Here is a 22,569-nt window from a genome sequence, read left to right as displayed (position 1 = left end):
TATACTGATTAAAAAGACCAGAAAATCCCCAATTTTGTTCTTTATAATTTTATTTTGAAGATCCATATATGTTTTGTTTATCCTAAAATATTTTCTGGTACAATCAGATTTTTTATATATATATACCAGCTCCACAGGGTTAGCTTATTTACCATATCCTGTCTGATCTTGGAAATTCACGTAGGGTCAACCCTGCTTATATTTTAGAGGAAGGAATTGGGGAGGAAACACACACCCTGCCTAAGAAAATGCTATGAAATTCATGGGGTCTTCCTAAGTCAATAGGCATCCTGACTGTGCACATACACTCATACAGAAGAACAAAATGTGGGACTTTTAAATCAATCTGGATTCTTCTGGTACAACACTTTGGGAGTACCACAACTACGGATAAAAGAATGCACATTTGTTACACTATAATTAGAAGTATACTCTATTTTTAAGAGCTTTGTTTACTGCCAGTTTGCCTGAAGCTTTTCATTTTAATTTAGTTTGGATGAAACCACAAAAACAGAGGGTGCACTAGAAATAATCATTTCTTACACACAGCCAGTTTCACTTGTTTAACTTTTATTATAAAGGCTTTTCGTCAATAGCAGTTTTGTTAACACTAACTCTGCCCACTAACTCTTTTCTTTTTAAAAAATCCCCCTTTCCTCTCTCCCCAAAAGCAATCCCATCATTATTTAAGCAGAAGAAAAGGAATCTGACAATGGCTGACTGCAGCTCTGTGTGAAGCAGCTGTGGGATCCCAGGAATGAAGAAAGCAAATAACACGTTTTACTGTTAACATTCTGCCATTAAACAGACACTGTGCACACCAGACACACGTAGGTGAAGATAATGTGACTGAAAAAAAATCCTTCAGCTATTAATGATATGGAAGATTATGTTACATCCTTCTAAAGGAATTCACCATGCAACTGATTCTTTTAATGAAGGGCAACAACGGTTTTATCGATGGTTATGGGGATTCCTACTGATGGCAACCCTAAGGCGAACCCATCATGCGGTTTTCTTGGCAAGATTTCTTCAGAGTGGGTTTGCCATTGCCATCCTCTAGTTTAGTTTAGGCTGTGGAAAAGCCCAAGGTAGTCATTTCAGGTAGCCTATTCCTAAATGCTCAGTTACTTTTCCAATCAAAAGGCAACAGCATTCCAAATTCAGGGGACTGCTCATTTCCTCATTAAGGATGCAGAAGGACTTCCGGTTGTGATGGCGCCTCGTTAAGACTGACTCCGAGGGTGCTGCGGAGAAGTCTCGGCCAAAACGGAGCCCCGGACACAGAAAGAAATTTCTGAAAGCCCGGGAAATTCCCTTGACTGTCAAGGGAATCAGAGGGGGCTCGACGCAAGACCCAATCTGCTTATGGTGTGAGTTCTATCTCAGAGTAAGTCCGACCGCTAAGTGGAAAGGACGGAAGAAACCATAACCGGGGTCTGTAGAGCAAACCACGCTAGTTTTGTGCAAGAAGCGATTTGTTCGCACAGGGTCGTCACCAACTTTTGACTGCTCTTTTATAAAGGATAAAATATAACTTTAAGGCAATCAAAGTACTGTCTAGTAACAACTTTGGAGACCGCATTGGATCAGAATTAAAGGAGAAGAAAGTTCCTAGTAATATTAAGTTACTAATATCGTCTTGACAAAAGAGAAGCTATCCAGTTGTATAAGGGATTTTATTCCCGAAACTCTTTGTTTTCCCCTTTGTGGAGAAGTGACTAGTTGGACATTTACATGGCTTAATAATTATTTTCCATGGACTTGAATTCGTTTTGTACAATGGGGAAGAAATAGAGGCGGAATATAAAGAGTTAACGTTCTAACCTTGAATATTGAACACTCACCTGGAGACGCCGGGAAGAGAAGCGGGGGAGAGGCATTGTTGGTGAATCTTGGAGCGGCGACGAGGGAGTTTCACGACGGGAGGGGCGAGGAAGGAGTGAGCGGAAGGAGTGGTTTTAGGAGATACCACAGAGAAAAGACTTAGAGAGTCGACGGAAGTTCTGTTGGAGGACTGAGGGAGAAACAGAGACGACGGGGATCAGAGCGGCAACGGAAGAAGGAAGGATAAACGGAAGTGTGGCAAGTTAGAATAATAGAGCGACGAATCCTAGACTGCCGGAAGAGGGACCGTTGGAGGACTAAATAAAAGAAATAAACGCGGAAGAAAGAGCGACGGAGGAAGAAGGTCATAGGAAGGGAGAATTACCATCGAGGTACGGACACAAAGAGAGAGTCGACGAAAGAAGGTCTAAAGGGGCTTCAAGACTGAAATCCGGGTGTAAATGGGAAAATAGAATTAAGAAAGGGATCTGATATCATAGCTCTTATTTTAATATAACGAATTACTGCCTATATCAAGGTCATATAATAGGCTGAGAATTAAGAATTGGGAAGTATTGTAAAAGGTAACGATAAGATAAAAGGAAGCAGGTAATAGGGAGACAATAAGCGTGTAGAGATAAAGTGGTAAGATAGTTAGATAGAGAGTAGGAAGGATTGGAAAAGACCTATTATAGAAGAAGACAGGAATTATTTTATAAGATAAGCGGAAGTAGGAAAGAGATAAGGAGAAACTTTTCGATAAGTTTAAACAAGGTTTTTTTAAAAAAAAAACGATAACAATAATACAAAGACACTAGTGCACCATTATTGTATAGAGATAGTTAAAAAACAATTAAAATATATGAGTATACTTAAGAAGGAAATTGTGTAAAACATAAGTGAATGGTGTCTAAATTATAAGAATACTCAGGAAGTGGAATAGATAATAGAGACAAACTGTTGTGAGTGCTGTTAGTTGATACTGTTGATATTGTTGTCAATTTCATTTTATATATTCATATTTCCTCTCTATTCTCACTCAAAACTATAAATTCTGGGTGGTAGTGGGCTGTATCCTTTTTATATTTGAGGTAAAACAAGGAGGTTTAAGGAATATTATGAATACCAGACAACAAACACAAAAAGCAAGTCAATTGATACAGAGTCAAAGAAAACTATCTACGGACAAACTCCAAACTCCAGAAATGAGTCAGCTTCTTTTGGAAAAAATAGACAACTTGTCAACTAATTTATCAGCCAGTCTGACCAAGGAGATGAACAATTTTAAAAAGGAAATTAAACAAGAGATACGCTCAGATCTAAGGGAAATAAATCATAAAGTGGACACTTTGATTTCGGACAATCAAAAAATCAAGCAGAGGATTGAAGTGGTGGAAGTCAGAGCTGAAAAATTAGAAACGGACTATGCTAAACTGCTGAGTAGAAGAGAAGATGAATTGGATGAAAAAGCTGTTTGGGAACAAAAATTAAGAGAAAAATGTGTAAAAATTAGAGGACTCCCAGAAGAACAAAATGAAGATCTGGCAGAAAAATTAATAAAAGAAATCGCTAACTTCTTGAAGAAGGATCCAATTTTTTTTGAGGATGAGATAGATAAAATCTATCGTATTAACTCATTTGTGGCTAGACAAAAAGGTCTGCCCAGGGACGTGGCATTGTATTTTGTGAGAAAACGGGTCAGGGATCAATTTTTGGCCTTGCACAACAGCACTCCGTTTACTGTCAACAATCAAGAACTGAAAATTTTGAAGGATGTCCCGGGAAGGCTGTTGAAAAAAAGAAAGGAATACACTCCCCTGACCTCGTTCCTTAGAAAAGAAAATACCCCGTACCGCTGGGAAACACCAGAGGGTTTGACCTTCTGGTGGAATCATAAGAGAGTCAAAATAGTAACTCCAGAACAGGCAAAGGCTTTTCTGAGGAAAGCGACTGAGAAAAAGAGGGAAACAAAAGGAAGTGGAGAAGCGGACAGCCTAGTAGTTGATCTGAGACAAAATGAAGAAGATGATGAAGAAGTAGAAGAAGAAGAAAATCAGATCTTGATACCAGGAAACCTTTCCCAGCAGGAGATAGATATACAAGAACTCAATTCTGAAGAAGAAAGGATTAGAAGAGAGGAGAAGAGAGAAGAGAATTCGAGACTTTACTGACAAAGACGAAGATCTGCAGATTTTCTGAAAATTTTGCAATACTATACCATTGCCTTTTTTTATTCTTAAATTCAATAAAAAGCACTGATTTAAATTCATATTAAAACTTGACTCTCTGTTATTGTTTGAAAGATACAGTGTAAACATGGCTAACCAACTAAAACTACTATCATGCAACGTACAAGGTTTAAACACACCTCAAAAGAGAAAAAAAATTTGTCATTATCTGCAAAAACTTCATCTAGACGTGATATGTCTCCAAGAAACCAGAATTAGACAAAAAGATAAAAAACATTTAAGATTTCCCAAATTAGGTCAAGAATTTATTTCGGCATCGCAATAAAAAAAAAGGGGGGTAGCTATATATGTAAACACTAAATATGAAGCAAAAGAAATCAATAATGATCCAGAAGGCCACTACTTAATAGTGGAATTAAATTGTAGAGCTCAAAAATTCTTGATAGTTGGAGTATATGGACCATTGGAAAATAAAAACAAATTTTATAGTAAATTAAAAAAGAAAATATTAAATTTGGATTATGATTCCCTAATTATGTTAGGGGACTGGAACGGGGTAATTGACCCCGAGATAGATAAATTTTCTGAAAAAAAATTTAAGAAACAACAAGGAAAATTACCCAAAGAATTTTTTGAGATGATGAGCATGGCGGTAATGGAGGATGCATGGAGATGTAAGAATGGCTCAAGCAAGGATTTCACCTTTTTTTCCAACCCACATAAATCTTGGTCACGTATCGATATGATTTTAGTCTCTTCGCACTTGATTTCAAAAGTAAATAAAGCTACAATCCTCCCAAGGATCTGGTCTGATCATAATCCAGTACAGATTAATTTAACAATAGGCAATAGGGAATATTATTGGAAATTAAATGATATTTTGTTAAAAGATGAAGAATTGATTAAACAACTAAAAGAAAATATTCAAAATTATTTTAAAGATAACTTGGACAAGGGAACAAATTTGCAAATGGTTTGGGATGCGCATAAAGCGGTAATAAGGGGGTGGGCTATCAAGAAATCATCAGAAATCAAAAAGAAAAGAAATGAAAAATTGGATAATTTAAATAAGGAATTGGAAAGTAAAGAAATTAAATTAAAAGCAAAACCAAACGATCTTAAGATTCTGTCCGAGATAAGATTTTTACAATCTCAAATTTCGAACCTGTTGGTGGAACAAATGGAAAAGAAAATTAAATTTACTAAACAAAAATTTTTTGAATTCGCGAATAAACCGGGTAAATTGTTGGCTTACCAAATTAAAAAAGAGAAAGCAAAACTCACTATATCAATGTTAAAAGAAGATGGGAAAGTTATAGTAAACCAGAATCAAATTAAGGAATGTTTTCAGAAATATTACAAAGAACTCTTTAAGAAACCAATAGTTAAAGGGAATAAAATAGAAAATTTTATAAACTCACTGCAATTGGTAAAAATTTCGGAAGAACAAAAGAATATATTAAATTCAGGGATTACTGCTTTAGAAGTATCCCAAGCCATACAAAAAGTAAAAATGGGAAAACCCCAGGCCCTGATGGTTTTATCAATGAATATTATAAAACCTGTGAAGATAGTATTAAGGAACATTTGGTAAAGGTAATGAATGAGGGGCTAAAAGGTAAAATTCCCTCAACATGGACACAATCTACAACTATTTTAATCCCGAAAGAAGGTAAAGACTTAACCACTCCAAAAAATTACAGACCAATAGCATTATTAAACTCGGACTATAAATTATTTGTCTCAATTCTAGCGGAGAGATTAAAAAAAATATTGCTAAATTGGATTCATACAGACCAATCAGGTTTTCTTCCCGGCAGAATGATTAAAGACAATATCAGAAATTTGTTAAATTTAATAGAAATACACAGTAAGAGAATTGATAAAAAATTGGCCCTTATTTTTATTGACGCCGAAAAGGCATTTGATAACGTAAATTGGGATTTTATGAATAGATTATTAAAGAAAATAGATATTGGTGACAAATTTTTAAAAGCTATTGAAACAATATATAAAAAACAAGAAACAAATTTTGTGGTTAATGGAGAGAGAACTGAAAGGTGTGAAATATTTAGGGGAGTAAGACAAGGCTGCCCGTTGTCACCTCTATTGTTTATAATGGTATTAGAAATTTTATTAATTCAAATTAGACAAGAATCAAAAATTGAGGGAGTCAAAATTGCAAAAGAAGAATACAAATTGAGGGCCTACGCGGATGACCTGGTGTTGACTATAGCTAACCCAACTGAAAGCATGGATTCTCTATTAAAACTTTTTAAAAAATTTGGCAAAGTAGCAGGGTATAAAATCAATATTGAAAAAACCAATATCTTAACGTTGAATTTGGGAAAAGAAGAAAAGGAAGAACTGAAGGAAAAATCAGGTTTCAAATTGGTCAAAAAAGTGAGTTATTTAGGAATTACCTTATCGAGTAAAAATATTGATTTATTTAAAAATAATTATGATAAAATTTGGAAAACGATAAGAACTGATTTACAAAAATGGAAAAACTTGAATTTATCCTGGATTGGAAAGATGGCAATTATAAACATGACGTTACTCCCAAAAATACTTTTCCTGTTTCAGAATATTCCTATTATCAGTAATGATCAAATACTCAAAAAATGGGAAAAGGATATTGTAAATTTTATTTGGGGTAATAAAAAACCAAGAATCAAAACAAAAATTTTACAAGATTCGATAAAAAGGGGAGGTTTAGCATTGCCAAATTTAAAATGGTACTTTCATGCATGTGTTTTGGATTGGTTAGTGGATTGGATAAAATTACAAAATAAGAGAATAACTAATTTAGAAAAATTTGAATTAAAATTCGGACTTCATGGGTATTTATTTTATGATAAAGTAAAAGTGGACAGAAATTTTGATAGTCACATATTAAGGAAAACCTTCTTGAAAATTTGGAATAAATATAAAAGATTGTGGTGTCCTAAATTGCCGTTATGCACGTCACCGAACGAAGCCATGTATAAAAGGGAAATTTTAAAGGAAAATTATTGGATGACATATAAAGACTTATTGAAATGTAAAGATGGAGAAATGGTACTGAAATCACAAGAGGAATTGACTAAGGAAGGTTATACGTGTAATTGGTTCACCTATTTGCAATTGAAGGGAAGATTTTTGGCAGATTTAAAAGAAAAGGAAATTGGTCCTATGGAATTAGATTTGGAAAAAATCTTGAAAGATCCTAGAAAGCAAATATCAAAATTTTATAATCTAATTAGGAGGTTTGATTTGGAAAAAGAAAATATTAAGGAATACATGATAAAATGGGCTAAAGATTTAGGTACCCAGATACAACTAGAATCATGGGAAAAATTATGGCAAATTAGGATTAAATACTCACCTTGTGTTCTTTTAAAAGAGAACCTATATAAAATGATGTATAGATGGCATCTAACGCCATACAAATTAGCTAAGATGTTCAAGAATAAAAATTATATATGTTGGAAATGTAAAAGCGAGATCGGCACATACTTACATTGTTGGTGGAACTGTAAAAAAGTACAAGACTACTGGAAAAACATACACAAGGAAATTAAGAAGATAATAGATTTTAAAGGAGGATTGGACCCCAGACTGTATCTTTTAAACATCTCAGATACTTTAAATTTGAACAAAAATCAAGATAAACTTATATTCTTTCTGATAATTGCGGCAAGGTTGGCGTTTGCGAAATTGTGGAAGAATAAAGAAATTCCCTCACTGGACGAATGGAGACATAAAGTGATGGAGATTTGTGAAATGCAAAAATTAACGACATATTTAAATGAAAGTACATTAAACAAATACTATGACGTGTGGACCCCATGGAGGAAATATATACAAAGAGAGAAAAAAGAATGCAATTCATTTGAACTTTGAAAGAGAAAGAGAGGAAACTTGTGAAGTTTTTTCCTACAAAAATAATAATAAAAAGCATGTGAAATAGGTTTTGAAATGAGACCACAAAGCATGTTCAGAAGAATATTTAACTGTTTCCTTCCCTACTCCCTACCTCTTGCAAACATGTACGTCTGCTGCTGATGTTTTGCCACTATTGCCATTCATACACTGGCCTATTAGGAGAAATCAGAGGACTGAGGGTGAATTCACACTGCAGAAATAAAGGAGTTTGACACCACCTTAAATGTCATAACTCTAGTCTACAGGATCCTGGGATTTGTGGTTTAGAGAGGTACCAGAGCTCTCTGACAGACCAAGCTGAATACCTCACCAAACTACAAATCGACTTGGAGCATGCAACAGCAACAAATATTACACACCAACAGAAATTATCCTAAAATTCACAGCTTTCCTTAAAACCCTTTAAAATGCAGATCAAAGCAATGAGCAATAAGATATTGCTTTGTTCCACATTTAAGACTGGCTAACACATTCACTTGGCAAACAATAATCACCCAGATAACTGCCCTAGTGGAATGGTCTGTTAAGCATCCCTTATATATGCATTTTCCCATTAACTTGTATCATACACCTGACTGAACGTTTTGCTGTTGATGTTGATTTAGCGTTCTTCGTTGAACTAAAATAAATCAAAGTTTAACATGTAAGTTTTAGACAATGATGGGGAAATTGTGGACTTCCAATAAATCCCATAATTCCTCATCATTGGCAATGCTGTATACGTGGATGGAAGTTGTAGTCCAATTATATCCGGAGGACCAGCCATTCCACACATCTGCTTTAATTGCTCTAAGCTGGTAGAATGATTCATATTTAGATAAAAATCAATGGGGTTGACTCCAAATTAACCATATCTCATACAGTATTTTTGACATAGTGAAGTACAGTAAACTTTACCATATCCTGTCCATGGCCAATAATGTATCCTATATTAGTTTCTCACCAGAATTCTACAGTACTACCTTTTAAAACAATAATGTAAGCTGCATATTTGCAATATATAGATTCAGAAACATAAAGATGTGTTACTTTAACCCCAAAACATTTTCAAGAGAATATTTAAGCAGGCAGAACTGAAAATTGAGGGAAATGCTTTCAACTGGTGCATGCTATTCTTTTTTTTAATAGGCAGATGCTGTACTTTTCTTATTGACTTGCTTTTTTTGTGTGAAATATACACACTCTCCAAAAAGAAAATTATATTCTTAAGAGGTAAATAGTATGGTATCTATTTTATTTATTTATTTGTTTGTTTGTTGGATTTATATCCCATTTTTCTGCCAAAATGGGGTTCAAGATGATCTAGATTACAGTATTTTTTAACAGTTCCTGAACTGATACTTGTAGTCAAGTAGACAAGTGTAAGGTATTATCCTGTCTCCAGTAAGTATGAAGAATTAAACAAATGGAATTAGTTCCTTTCGTTTTAGGCAGGTTTACTCAGGAATAAGCTTCAGGGGGACTTGTTCCAATTACCAGGGAAGAAAACTAACTGAAAATAGTTAGAGTGACTTCTGAGTAAATATGCAGAAGATTATACTTTCCATTGTGCCCTATCAGCTCTCATTTGTGTATTATAATATTCAAACTACTGGAAATATTGATTTGCAATACAGCAGTATATTTAGTTCTTTTTATTTTCATTTCAAAAAGTGTCTGACTTTTTAATATGACAATACTGTACATTCTGCTTCACCATGTACAAGCAATAAGATGGATGGGTTATTCTTTATTTGCAAATTGATTTCAGTAACCTCTGAGGTATTCTGTAGTTATTGTTTTGGACATATTATTCATCATGTTTTTGTTTTGGAGATGTAGATTCGGATCAACCCATATGCTCAGTTGCTTCACAATTGTCTCCTATCACACTTTTATATCAATTTTTACATAATTACATCAATCACTGATGTTTGAAGGCTAGAAAACTTCTGCTTGTGTTTTTATTTAAATTTTATTTTACTTAGTCCCTGAGGAAAACACAGACAAATGTATGTAATGAATTGTGAATATAAGTGTAGAAGAGTTTCTTGCTCTGCTCCCTAAAAGATTACATATTATCTATCAAAAACTTTATTCAGTGATGTGGAATATGAAATAAAGCTTCTATTCTTTCCATGAATTTCATCAAATGATCTTTTTGTGCTTTTACAATGAGCTAACAGCTAAATAAGGCCAGTTGGAAAGACTGAAAAATGTCAGTCATTCACCATGTTCAGACTCTGCAACTGCATTGTTAGGATTAGGCTGGGAAGAAGCATTTATGTGTTGCCTTCCTGAATAACTTGCCCTATTGCCTACTTGTTTCTTGTTGTAAGAGCAAAGAATTTGGTCTTCAACCCCTTTTAGCATTTCCAAGGTTATTTTAAGTAGAAAGATGCCTCTTCATGCAAATCTGCAGCTTGGTTATAAAATGGTACCATCTTCCATAACAGATGTATGACCTCATGTATATATGCCCTTCAGGAAAGTACAGATTTAGGATCTTTTCATGAATATATTGTACAGGGAATTTGCATTTGTTGCTCACAGAATGTGATTTGCAAACCACATTGCACTGATCTTACACTGTGGCTGATCTTACAAATAAAACTACTGAGGTCTACTAGTCACAAAATGGCAGTGTAGGGCCTGCAGGTGGACCTTGGCATAAACATTTGGTAATTATTGACATCTCATTCCATTGTTATCTAATCTGTCTCTCAGAACAAGTTAGTTCTTTTTCACTACAGTTTACTTCTGAAAGAGCTCCGTAGATCAGCTTTCCTCCAGATTAAGTAAAGATATTAGCTCTGGAGGTACTGTGACACAATTGCCTGCTATATGCAGAATTTTCTGATTCAGTGATTATAAACAGAAAAGGCCATTTTATTTTATATTTTCTACTAAATACCCTTAAAGCACCAGATCCTGTCTGATCTTGGAAGGTAAACAGGCTATACAGTGGGCCCTTGGTATCTGCTGGGTTTTAGTTCCAGGGTCTCCTGTGGATTCCAAAATCCATGGATGGTCAAGTCCCATTAAATAAAACAGCCCAGAAAAACGATGTCCCTTGTATAAAATGGTAAAATCAAGGTTTGCTTTTTAGGGTGTGTGTGTATTTTAGGGGAAGGAACTGGCAAAATCACCTCTGAATATCCCTTGCCTAAGAAAACCCTATGAAATTCATGGGGTTGTAATAATTAACAGGCAACTTGAAGGCACACACACACACACTCACCACCCACTTAATGTCTCTTGAAGTGTTTTTATTCATCTCCTGCCATAGTCTTTCATTTCTCATTTCCTTTCAAGCCTGTAACTTATTTTTACTTCCCTCGCAAAAGTTTCTTTAGCCTTAATCCAATTGCTTTTTTCAGCTAGAGTAGCCTCATTGACACAGTTCTTGAATGGTACGTCAATATTTAATGTAAGTCTCACTGATTTGATGGGTCTCTTCTAGTTCCTCCCTGTTTTACATTCACTTCTTCCACTTATATGAGCTTTCTTTTCTTATCCTGCTCCTCTGTGTTTCCAGATGCTGCTGCTGCTACTGCTGAAAATATGAACACATCCAATTTGTAATTGTCTATTGTTTCTGATCCAATAAGTGACAGACAGGGGTGTAGCTACAGGAGAAGAGCAAATAAGAATTCTGCCTCCCAAGTGACATTTTCTCTGAGATTCTACATATCTAGCCTTGCAATAACTGAAATCATCACTTGAGTATTTAGAAATGCAGTGTGTAGGCATCCAAAGAAAAGCAACAGACAGAAGTACCAAAGAAATGCAAACACAACATATATGACACTTTTAGATATGAACAATTTTAAATAGTTCGCTCTACAATGCCCAGATTTTGGGTACTGAAATGAGATTTCACTAGGGAAAAAAATTCCTATGAGCATGCAATGCCTTCCTATTGTTACTCTGTAGCTAGACGCCTGGTGATCCACATACGACAGACTCTTCTGCATGTGAGTCTCCCCAATTTAGCAGGAAGAAGTATATAAAGTTAATATTTAACTTCAATTTCATTTTATTTTCTACAAGCATGCTGCCTTTCAGAGTGGGGCCCAAAGTAGCTCAGAAACTTAGTAAAAAGACATTTTGTTGTTGCTGTGTGTCTTCAAGTTATTTCTGACTTATGGTGACCCTGGGGCATTCAGAGTATGTTTTCCTTTGGCTCTCTTTGAGGCTGAGTGTTACTTGCTTGAGGTCATCTAATGGGTTTCCATGAATGAGCAGGAATTTGATCCATGATTTCTGAAAGTGGTAGTCCAATGCTTCATTCTCACCTCACACTCCCAAGAGGTCAGAGACAAGGGGATGATTCCATTTTTGTCATTATACTGACAGAATTCATTAAGTGGAACATGAAAACCAAGAACAGTCAGACTGCTGCCAGGAGATTGGTGTAATGTAGATTTTATTCTAGAAATTGAGACAGAGGTTCCTCTGTCCAGGGTTTGTGTCAGAACTGAATAGTTTACCCCAGGATCATACTTAAGAGTTCCTATCATCCAGCCCCCCTCCCCAGCTATGATCCCAAGTCTTTGATTTGGATCAAAGTGACCTTTCAGGTTTCCTCTTTCGTTTCTTGCAATATTATTCAATCACACTTAAGGAAGGAGAGCATCCCTGGTTTATAGCCCGATCTGCTTGTGGGGACAACAGGGTCATAAAACCAAAAATCTCTATCACCTCTGCCCATTTGGCCCCTCCCAATTTTTCCCAAACTTGGCTTCCCACAGGATTCCTATTCCCCTCTCAATAAACCAACATTTATCCTAATGCTATATCACCATGTCATCTTATTACCAAATCATCATTACATCATATTATCATATCATCCTGACAGAACCATGCATATGGATCAGACAAGCGTCCAGGTTCGATTCAGAGGACACCAGTATTAAAAGCTACATGGGATGGCTTTTATTTGCCCAGGAAGTGTCTCATAAGATTAATCCTGAGTTGAAGTAATAATACAATTTAAAAACCATAGATGTTGCTACTGTTATTAAACTAAGGATGTACAAGTACAATATGCATTTGTTACTAATTGTATGCACTGAGATGTGTATACTGATCCTACTGTTTTGTTACATTTTTGTCTGCTACTACAAATTATTTAATTGAGGATGGAAGAGGGACAAGACCTCCCCCCCTCTTTTTGAGCCAGTGTGTTACCCAAAATGTCAGGGTCACAAAAGGGCACCCACAATCAGTATTTAATAGGGAAATTTTATTAGCTCAATTACAGCTGCTGAGAAGGTTTGGGAACTCAAAGTAGGGATCAAACCTGTGTATAGCAGTTCCAAGAAACAGAACTCCAGAGTTCAAAGGGGAATCACCATTCACACAAAGGCACATACTCATGCACACAGCCAAGAACTAACAATATAAAAGTTGGTAACAGATGGTGACTGAAAGGACTGCGGAGGGTGATATTGTACTGATTCCAGAAGAGGGTCTTCAATTGGGACACTGTGAATTAAACTGGCTCACCAGATGCCTGTGAATCATGGAGTGACCAGCAATGCTGAGCAGTTAAGCAAGATACTGACAGGGAATCTGTTTGAACAAGTGAGACTGAATTGAGGGTGCCAGAGCAGGCATATTTATAGGGCAAAACATATCCCGGGGCAGATTTTGGGATTAAAATAAAGTTTCCAAGAGAGAAGAATGAGAAGGGAACTTGTGAATGGCCAATCAGTACATTGTCTCTGGACAATGAAGGTTTGCCTCTAGAGGGAAATATTCTTGGATTTTTGTTCACTTGTAAACACCAGGTCCATTACCTCTCATCATTCCTATCAATGTAGATTATGTAGATTCTGATCTTCATTGATCTATCCTTGACTATGTGCTGTTGCGCTTCCCCCATACCAAGCCTTCTGGATCTGCTTATATGGTCTGGCTAGTTCTCTACACTGGGGACACCTTCTTGGCTACATGCCTCAAACATTCCTTTTGATATCAACTTGATATTGAAAAAGAGGTGAGGTGTAGAGGGCTGGACCTTGGGTAACAAGTCTAGTATAGTGGTTTGGACTAGTACTCCTGGAGACCAGAGTTTGAATCCCTGCTCTGCCATGGAAACCCCCTGGAGGGCCTTGGCAAGTCACACTCCCTAGGTCACAGAGGAAAGCAATGGCAAAAGCATACCAGAACCCCAAAACCAACCTATCACAGTCTTTTGGGGAGGGGGGCAAATCTTGAGCAAATCTTGCCAAGAAAACCCCATGATACATTTGCTTTAGGGCTCTGATATGGTTCCAGCTCTTTTCCTGTAGCTGGGTAGGCTACAAGGATGTCAGATGCAGAAACCTCCCAAAGAGTCCCAGAGGTCTCCACAGATGCCTATTGCAGCATGTTCATCTACAGGAAAATAGCTGGACCACCAATTAATACCAGTCTAACCATCTAGTGTGCAGCCTTCCTCTCTTTCTTCTTCCCTTCACCTTTCTAGCATTATTATCTCTTCTAATGAGTCATGCCTTCTCATGATGTGGCCAAAGTACGATAGCCTCAGTTTGGTCATTTTGGCTTCTAGTGAAATTTCAGGCTTAATATGTTCAAGGACCCATTAGTTTGTCTTTTTTTTTGCTGTCCACTGTATCCTCAACACTCTTCTCCTGTACCACATCTCAAATGAATTTATTTTCTTCTTATCCAGTTTCCTTACTGTCCAGTGCTCGCATCTGTACATGGTGATCGTGAATACAATGGCTTTAGACTATTCTAACTTTAATGTTCAGTCTTATATCTTTACACTTTAGGATCTTGACTAGTTCTTTCATAGCTGCTCTTCTCATTCCTAGTATTCTTCTGATTTCTTGACTGTAGTCTCCGCTCTGTTCAATGTTTGATCCAAGGTAAAGGAACTCTCTTACTATCAAGGTACGGGAACTCTCTTACTATATCAGTTTCCTCATTGTCTAGAGCCCTGGCGGCGCAGTGGTTAAATGCCTGTACTGCAGCCATTCACTCAAAACCACAAGGTTGCGAGTTCAAGACCAGCAAAAGGGCCCAAGCTCGACTCAGGCTTGCATCCTTCCGAGGTCGCTAAAATGAGTACCCAGACTGTTGGGGGCAAATTAGCTTACTTGCTAATTAGCTTACTTGCTGTTCACCGCTATGATCTTTGGAATAGCAGTATATAAATAAAACAAATTGTTATTATTTATTATTAGATTGAATGTATGTACATCCTCCGTGGTCATTATTTTTGTTTTCTTTATGTTCAGCAGCAGTTTCTTCTTTGACCTTCCTTATTCATTATTCTAAGTCTGTGATGTTTTCTGCTAGCAGAATGGTGCCATCCACATATCTTAGATTGTTGATATTCCTTCCTCCTGTCTTCATTCCTCCTTCTTCTGAGTCTAAGCCTGCCTTTTGTATGATGTTTTCTGCATACAAGTTGAACAAATAATATGACAGGATGCAGCCTTGCTGACCTCTTTGCCAACTGGGAATCATTCTGTTTCTTCCCATTCCATTCTAACAGTAGTCTCTTGTCACAAATACAGATTTCTCATGTTGGTTGAATTAAAATGTTTAGTTTGATAATTCTAAATTTCTGATGAAGATTGCCAACTTCTGGTTTCTGAAGCATGAAGTTTGGTTGGTTATTGTTTGGCTTACTATAGATGGCTTCTTTGAGGTCTGCACTGAGTGGCAAAATCACATGATCCACACAGGTGATGTTCTATTTAAAACAGGCTCTTAAAGTTTACTCTCTTCTTGAGGTACATGTGGGAGATGAAACGCTTGGGAGCACGAGGATGTGATCCTGGATTGCTGATTGGTGATTTGAGGACAGCTCTCATGCATCCACGTTTTGTTTTTGTCAGCCTGGTTCCTTTCTCTCTCCATTATCTGTCTTTGATTAACAAGTACAGGCAGTAATTAGCAGCATGTATTAAAGGGATGCGTTGACATCTTCAGAAATCACACTGGTGGCATAATCAGCCTTAGCTACTTGAGCCCAGAGACAAGCACTGAGTTATTTGAATAAAAATGTTGCTTGGTGTGAAGAAAATGCTTTGCATGCAGTAAGGAGGCCCAGGTTTAATTCTCACTATCTCTGCATTAAGATGAATGAGAAGTAGGTAATGAAAAGATCTCTGAAATCCTGGCAGGTTGCAGCCTGTCAGTACAGAAAATTTTGTTTTAGGTTATGCGTAGTCTGACAGCTAGAAACTGCTTTCTTTCTTCATAAAGAACATTTCCTCTGATTCTTACGTTCTACAAGGCTCAGGCACACAAAGCAATCAAGAGGGTACAAGAGAATATAGTTCAGAAAGACTCATCAGGCATCTTCTTCATTGCCTGTCTAAGCCTAAAAAATGTGACCTTAAGAACTGCTTATAACTTCATAAGTGTTAAGGGGTCAAACAACATACTTTTTTCCTCTGTCATAATCTCCAATCACTGCATCTACATTGCAGAATTAATGCAGTTGGACACTGCATTTACTGCAAAGGCTATGCAATTCTGGGATTTATAGAACTGTGAGATATTATTATTATTATTATTATTATTATTAACCTTTATTTATGAAGCGCTGTAAATTTACACAGCGCTGTACATGCAATCTTTTTAGTTAGACGGTTCCCTGCCCTCGGGCTTACAATCTAAAAAGACACGACACAAAAGGAGAAGAGAGTGGTGGAGGGAAAGGGTAAGAGGTCCAGCAGTTTCTCTCTCCCTCCAAGGCCTGGACCAAGGCAGATGGACTGGAGGGAGGGCTTGGGTTCTTAATGGATGGTTAATCATTTCCCAGGGAAAATACATACTCTCAAGTACATAGCAATACAGGAAATGGTTTGCTAAACAGACAACAAAAGAACACCAAATAGCAAGCAACAATTATGCAATGCCTGGGAAGGCTACTCTGAACAGGATGGTTTTCAACTCAGTTTTGAAGCTGGTTAAAGAAGTGATGGCTCTTGCTTGTGGGGGAAGAAGGTTCCAGGAGTGAGGGGCAGCGAGTGAAAAGGGGCGAATCCGGGATGGGGCAGAGGAAATCCTGGGCTGGGACAGCAGACCTTGACTACCAGAACGGAGGGCCCTGGTGGGAAGGTGAGGAGAAAGAAGGCCTGATAAGTAAGGAGGGGCCAGTCCATGGAGGGCTTTAAATGTCGACAGCAGGAGCTTGTACTGAATACGGAAAGGGAGGGGGAGCCAGTGAAGGGATGCCAACACAGAAGAGATGTGGTCAGAGCGGTGGGTGGAAGTGATAATGCGTGCAGCTGAATGCTGGACAGAAATTAAAGGATGGAGGTGAGAAAGAGGAAGCCCAGCCAGGAGGACGTTACAGTAATCAAGTTGCCTTCTGTATCAGAGAGCCTTCTGTATCAGAGAGCCCTGGTGTCACTGCAAACTACAAACCCCAGGATTCCAAAGGCTGGAACCATGACAGTTAAAGCAGTGCCAGACTACATTAATTCTACAATGTTGCAGGAGCCTGTGTTAATACATAGCCTGCCACTTAGGATCCCTTCTCCCTTTCCTTTTTACTTTCAGGCAAATCTGAGCAGCTCCAATGCACACCACTGGGAATGGTTTAAACATTTTTCTCCTAAAATAGTTTTTGTTTCAGCATTCATATCCTGTACCATGCATGGTACTTAAAAAACAAAACAAAACTCTCTATTGGCACCACTATGGTTTAAATTCTGTCCTATTCCCAAGTAGAGTAGACTTACTGAATCAATAGGCTTGGTATAAGTGTTGATTCCAGGAATTGCTTCAGTAGATTTATTCTAGCTGGCAATTCTATTCTAACAATTGGATTTCAGCCAAGGAGGCCAGCTGTGTGTCAGTATGTCATTTCCACTCTGAATTAGAAATTTAAGCTTACTTTTGTATTTGCCAGTTGGTATGTCTGCATCTTTTTCTATCTTTTTTTCATTTACAGCTTACTTGCACAGATCCATTGTCAATGAGAAACAACGATTTCATCTAATCAATACCAAATTGCCTCCATAATAGAACTATTTCCTCCAGTGTTTTCAGACAAAGTATTTCAAAGATTTACCCCTACTAGAGATAAAATGAATTTTAAAAGCCCCAAGCAGACTTAAAGTCATAAAAATTACTCCAAGGACCAAAGCTCAATGATACATTAAGATTAATGGTTATATATTGCTCAATGACTATCTTCTTTATAGTGAATTTCACTGTGGAGTTTAGAAGACCATTTCGGTAAAATGTGGGGAATTATTGTTTTTTGGTTTTCCTCATCTTTGCTTTACAACATTGACTCACTGACTATTGATTACTTTCTTCTGAACCAAAGTAGTTCTTAACAGAGGAATCGTCGTAAGCCAGAATGAAGAATAATGTCCTGCACTGAGTTTGTATCCAACACATGTAAACTAAAAAGACCAATAAGAACATTTCCTGCAAAATGAGCAATTATTCACACATAAATTTAAATCATCACATGAAGAGTATCTTTGGAAAAGAAAAACTTTCAGACAGTGCACAAATTATGGTATGAAAAGTAGGGGGCTTTAAGCATAAAACTCCACACCCTAGTTGTTGTTTCTATGTACTTTCAAACTGACTTCAGCTTATGGCAACCCTATGTTATTGGCAAAAGAGAAGGCTTGCCATTCGCTTCCTCTGAGCCCAAAAGAGTCTGACTTGTCAAAGGTCAGTGGTGTGGGGGCAGTGGGTTTCCATGTCTGAACAGGGATTTGAACTCTGGTCTCAAAGGGGCCTAGTCCAACACTCAAACTTCGATGCCATACTAGCTCTGCCCCAAACCTAGACTCCCCCAAATGTTATTCAAATCAAGTTCCATTACATTTCCCTAAAACAGTGCTCAGTGGTGTGCAATTTGCAAATGTAGGGGCACCCCTTTTAATTCAAGAAATGATTCTAACTCTAGAACACAAAACCAGAATTCTTAAGTTTAATAGAGTCTAGCAAGCCCATATAACTCTGAATCCTGTTTCTAGCTCAGGAATAATTATAATTATCATCATCATCATCATCATCATCCCACCCTTATTCCCAAAACTGGGTCTCACGGTGGCCTACAGTATTAAAAAACCCCAGTATAATGGCGTGCTTCAATTCAAAACGACTGAGGGGCAGTGGTGGTTGATGATGATGATGGCAGTTGCAGCGGCAGCGTTTCATTAGAGAGGAAAGCAGTGGAGCATCAAGAAAGTTAGTCAAGTGAAAGTAGACAACAGTTTTATCGGTAAAGCAAAAATGGAAGACAAAGAAAATGTAAATGGATCTGCACGGAACAGGCTAAACAGCACTCTGGGGGAAAATATAATTTCTCCAAAGGCCTTAAAATCTCCCATTTTAAATTGAAGCAAATTGATACAGCTACAAATTGTAATTCTCTGTCCAGTACTACAGCAGTTTCTGACCCTGCTGAAAACAAAAACAAGGGCACCCCATTCAGTAAGACCTTCTCACTCAACAGAAATGCAAAAGAGAAACAGCTGAAAATAACTACCCCCAATCCTGGTGCATGCCTCTCAGAGAAGCGTGTGCTTGGTTCATATCGTGGCAGGATCGTGTCATCTAAGATAAACTCATTCAGAAAAGTTTCAGAAAACGAGAGTAAAAGGCATTCTTTGGCTGTTCCACTAAGTCAGTGGTGAGAACTGGAACCACAGAGAGTAGTAAATGTACTAGGGACACCAAGGTTACCAGCACAGTAGGTGCTTCTAAGCCTGAAGGTGTAACCATTCTCCAAAACAGGCCAACTGTGAGAGTGTCTGTCAGCCATCCCAAGGCCATTCTGTCTCACGAGAAACAATCTCTTAGTAGTGCATTAGTGCATAAAGGAGAAGCCCAAATAAACCCTGTCAGAAATTGGAAACCAGTGTTAAAGGCTGTTCCACCCAATACTAATAATTCTGTGCACAGAACAAAGAAACCTAGTGTATCTAAAACTGTAAGAGAAAGTTTAGCAGGACCTCTTTCTGAAACCCGTAGTACCGTGTCAGCTTCAAGAGAAACAGTATTCGGGCAAGATCTTCGCAAGTGAGAAGAACTCAGCTAGCTGAATGGCAGTCACAGAAAGGGGCCAAGAAGCCACCTGTTCCAGTATTTGCTGTTACTCAGGCTGAAATAGAAACAGTTGGGCAAATCTGGGAGAGAGAGGCAGGCGAGCTCCAACTGCCTTCCTCAAAGAGGACCAGCCCTCCCTTCAGCCACCATCTGGGAGAGAGAGGCAGGCAAGCTCCAACTGCCTTCCTCGAAGAGGACCAGCCCTCCCTTCAGCCACCATCTGGGAGAGAGAGGCAGGCGAGCTCCAACTGCCTTCCTCGAAGAGGACCAGCCCTCCCTTCAGCCACCATCTGGGAGAGAGAGGCAGGCGAGCTCCAACTGCCTTCCTCGAAGAGGACCAGCCCTCCCTTCAGCCACCATCTGGGAGAGAGAGGCAGGCAAGCTCCAACTGCCTTCCTCGAAGAGGACCAGCCCTCCCTTCATAATAATAATAATAATATGTTTTATTTATAGACCGTTATTCCGCAATGATCATAGCTGTGTACAGTAAAAATCATAATGCAATACAAAATACAAGGTGACAAAGGAGGGAGAAGTCTCGTCCTTCAGGCAGTCCCTGATGTTGCTGGGTCTCTCTGATCGCTCCCTCTGAGGCCAAGATGTCAGTTTAGGAGGGAGGGGCCTCTTCCTTCAGGCAGTCCCTGATGTTGCTGGGTCTGCCTGATGACTCCCTCTGAGGCCAAGATGACAGTTGAGGAGGGAGGGGCCTCTTCCTTCAGGCAATCCCTGATGTTGCTGGGTCTGCCTGATCTCTCCCTCTGAGGCCAAGATGACAGTTGAGGAGGGAGGGGCCTCTTCCTTCAGGCAGTCCCTGATGTTGCTGGGTCTGCCTGATCTCTCCCTCAGCCACCATCTGGAAGGGGAGAGAGAGGCAGGCGAGCTCCAACTGCCTTCCTCGAAGAGGACCAGCCCTCCCTTCAGCCACCATCTGGGAGAGAGAGGCAGGCGAGCTCCACCAGGCCTGCCTGGAAGAAGCAGAGCCCTCCCTCCGGTCCATCTGCCTTGGTCCAGGCCTCAGAGGGAGAGAAGAATGCTGGACCTGATCCCCTCCCCCCTCACCATTCCCTTCTCCTTTTGTGCCATGTCTTTTAGATTGTAAGCCTGCGGGCTGGGAACTGTCTGGTTAAAAATAATAATAAATGTAAGCCGCCCTGATAGCCATTAGGGCTGAAGGGCGGGATATAAATACCTAAAAAAAAAAAACAAAAAAAAAACCTGTAAAAGAACCAGCTAAGTCATTTTGGGCTGCTATAGCAGAAGAAGATGAACAAGGAATCGTCAGTGATGGAGTCAATAAGACACTTGCAGAATGTTTATCCTTAATTGAGACGGGTTATGCTGGTGAAGCAGTGCATTCCACGTTGCAAAAACTCATACTTCAAGTTCCTGATGCAAAAAAGTTTGCCAAGTATTGGGTATGCCAGATGCGCCTTGAACAGTTTCACTCCACTGAAAAGGTGCTTGGTATTTATGAAAGTGCCATTCTAGCAGGAGCACAGCCAAAGGATGAATTACGTCATGCATTAGCTGATGCTATGAAGGCTACAACAAATCTAAGAAAATCTGATGAAGAATGTGTGAGGAAAGAAATCACTCAAAATGATGAAGCAAAGGAAGTCAATTTAGATAAAAATAAGATAGACACTGTTTCCAAGAAAGCTCCTTTGAATAAGAATATGGAGTCAAGTAATGAAGAGAATTTCCCAAGTGCAGCAGATGTTTGTTTGAAGTCTGAACAAGAGAACTCTTCCCTTGAAAAAAGTCCAAGAAGCGAACAGAGTTGTAAGCCTGCGTTACGTAAAAAAAGAGGAGGAGAGTGACAGCAACACAGACAAAGATGAAATCTTGGAGTTTAAAACTCCTGAAAATGACAACATGGGATTGTTCTTAATTAAATATAATTTGTCAACTACTCCTTATTTGGAAAGTGCAAAGAAAAAACTACAGTGTGAAGTAAATGATTCTGCTGTTAAGGATCTGAAATATCTAACCCCTGTGAGACGCTCTCGATGCATAGATGAGAAGAAGTCCAAGTTGCCAAAAGAACTGAAAGAGCACAACTTTTGTGTTTCTTCGCTTCAAGAGCTTGGAGAAATGAGAGATGATGGTACTGGCTTCATCTATAGACAAAACAGTGCCCTGCAAAAAGTTTATCCACAAGAACCGTCCAAAGAGTGATAGTACCATTTAAAAAAAGATTGTGTCCAGCTCCTGTAGCTCTGTATAAATGAATGCTTCTCTTTCTTACTATGGTATTAAAATATCAAATAAATAAGCCATGGGGATGATACACTCCCAACTTGTATGGTCTTGACAGCAACATTCACCATGGATAACACTAACCTTATTTTTATTTTAACCTGGAAAACAGCTTTAAAAGCATTTTTTTTTTTTTTGCATTTAACTAAAGTGTCTATCTGTCACCTTCAAACATGTAATCAATAATCATCTTCCCACATCTGGTACTATTTGTAGTGTACTTTATAGATATCTTCTCAGATCTGGTATATTTACTTAATAGTTCCTAAACTGTTCTAAATAATTACTATATTATTTATTTAAATGTTTTTAAAGGAATGTGTTAGTGTTGAAGATA

At 38.2% G+C, this 22,569-nt stretch overlaps 1 pseudogene; it reads left to right on the top strand.

The window, feature by feature from the left end:
* The first annotated feature begins 19,096 nt into the window (after window positions 1-19,096).
* LOC149318656 (cytoskeleton-associated protein 2-like) lies at window positions 19,097-22,151 on the top strand (annotated as a pseudogene).
* The last annotated feature ends 418 nt before the right edge of the window (window positions 22,152-22,569 follow it).

Source organism: Sceloporus occidentalis, unplaced genomic scaffold (genome assembly GCF_023333645.1).
Source record: "Sceloporus occidentalis isolate IW3139 unplaced genomic scaffold, rSceOcc1.0.p SCAF_2, whole genome shotgun sequence".
Taxonomy (NCBI): Eukaryota; Metazoa; Chordata; class Lepidosauria; order Squamata; family Phrynosomatidae; genus Sceloporus; species Sceloporus occidentalis.
The sequence above is the reverse complement of the archived record's forward strand: the minus strand, read 5'-3'. Positions and strand labels throughout refer to the sequence as shown.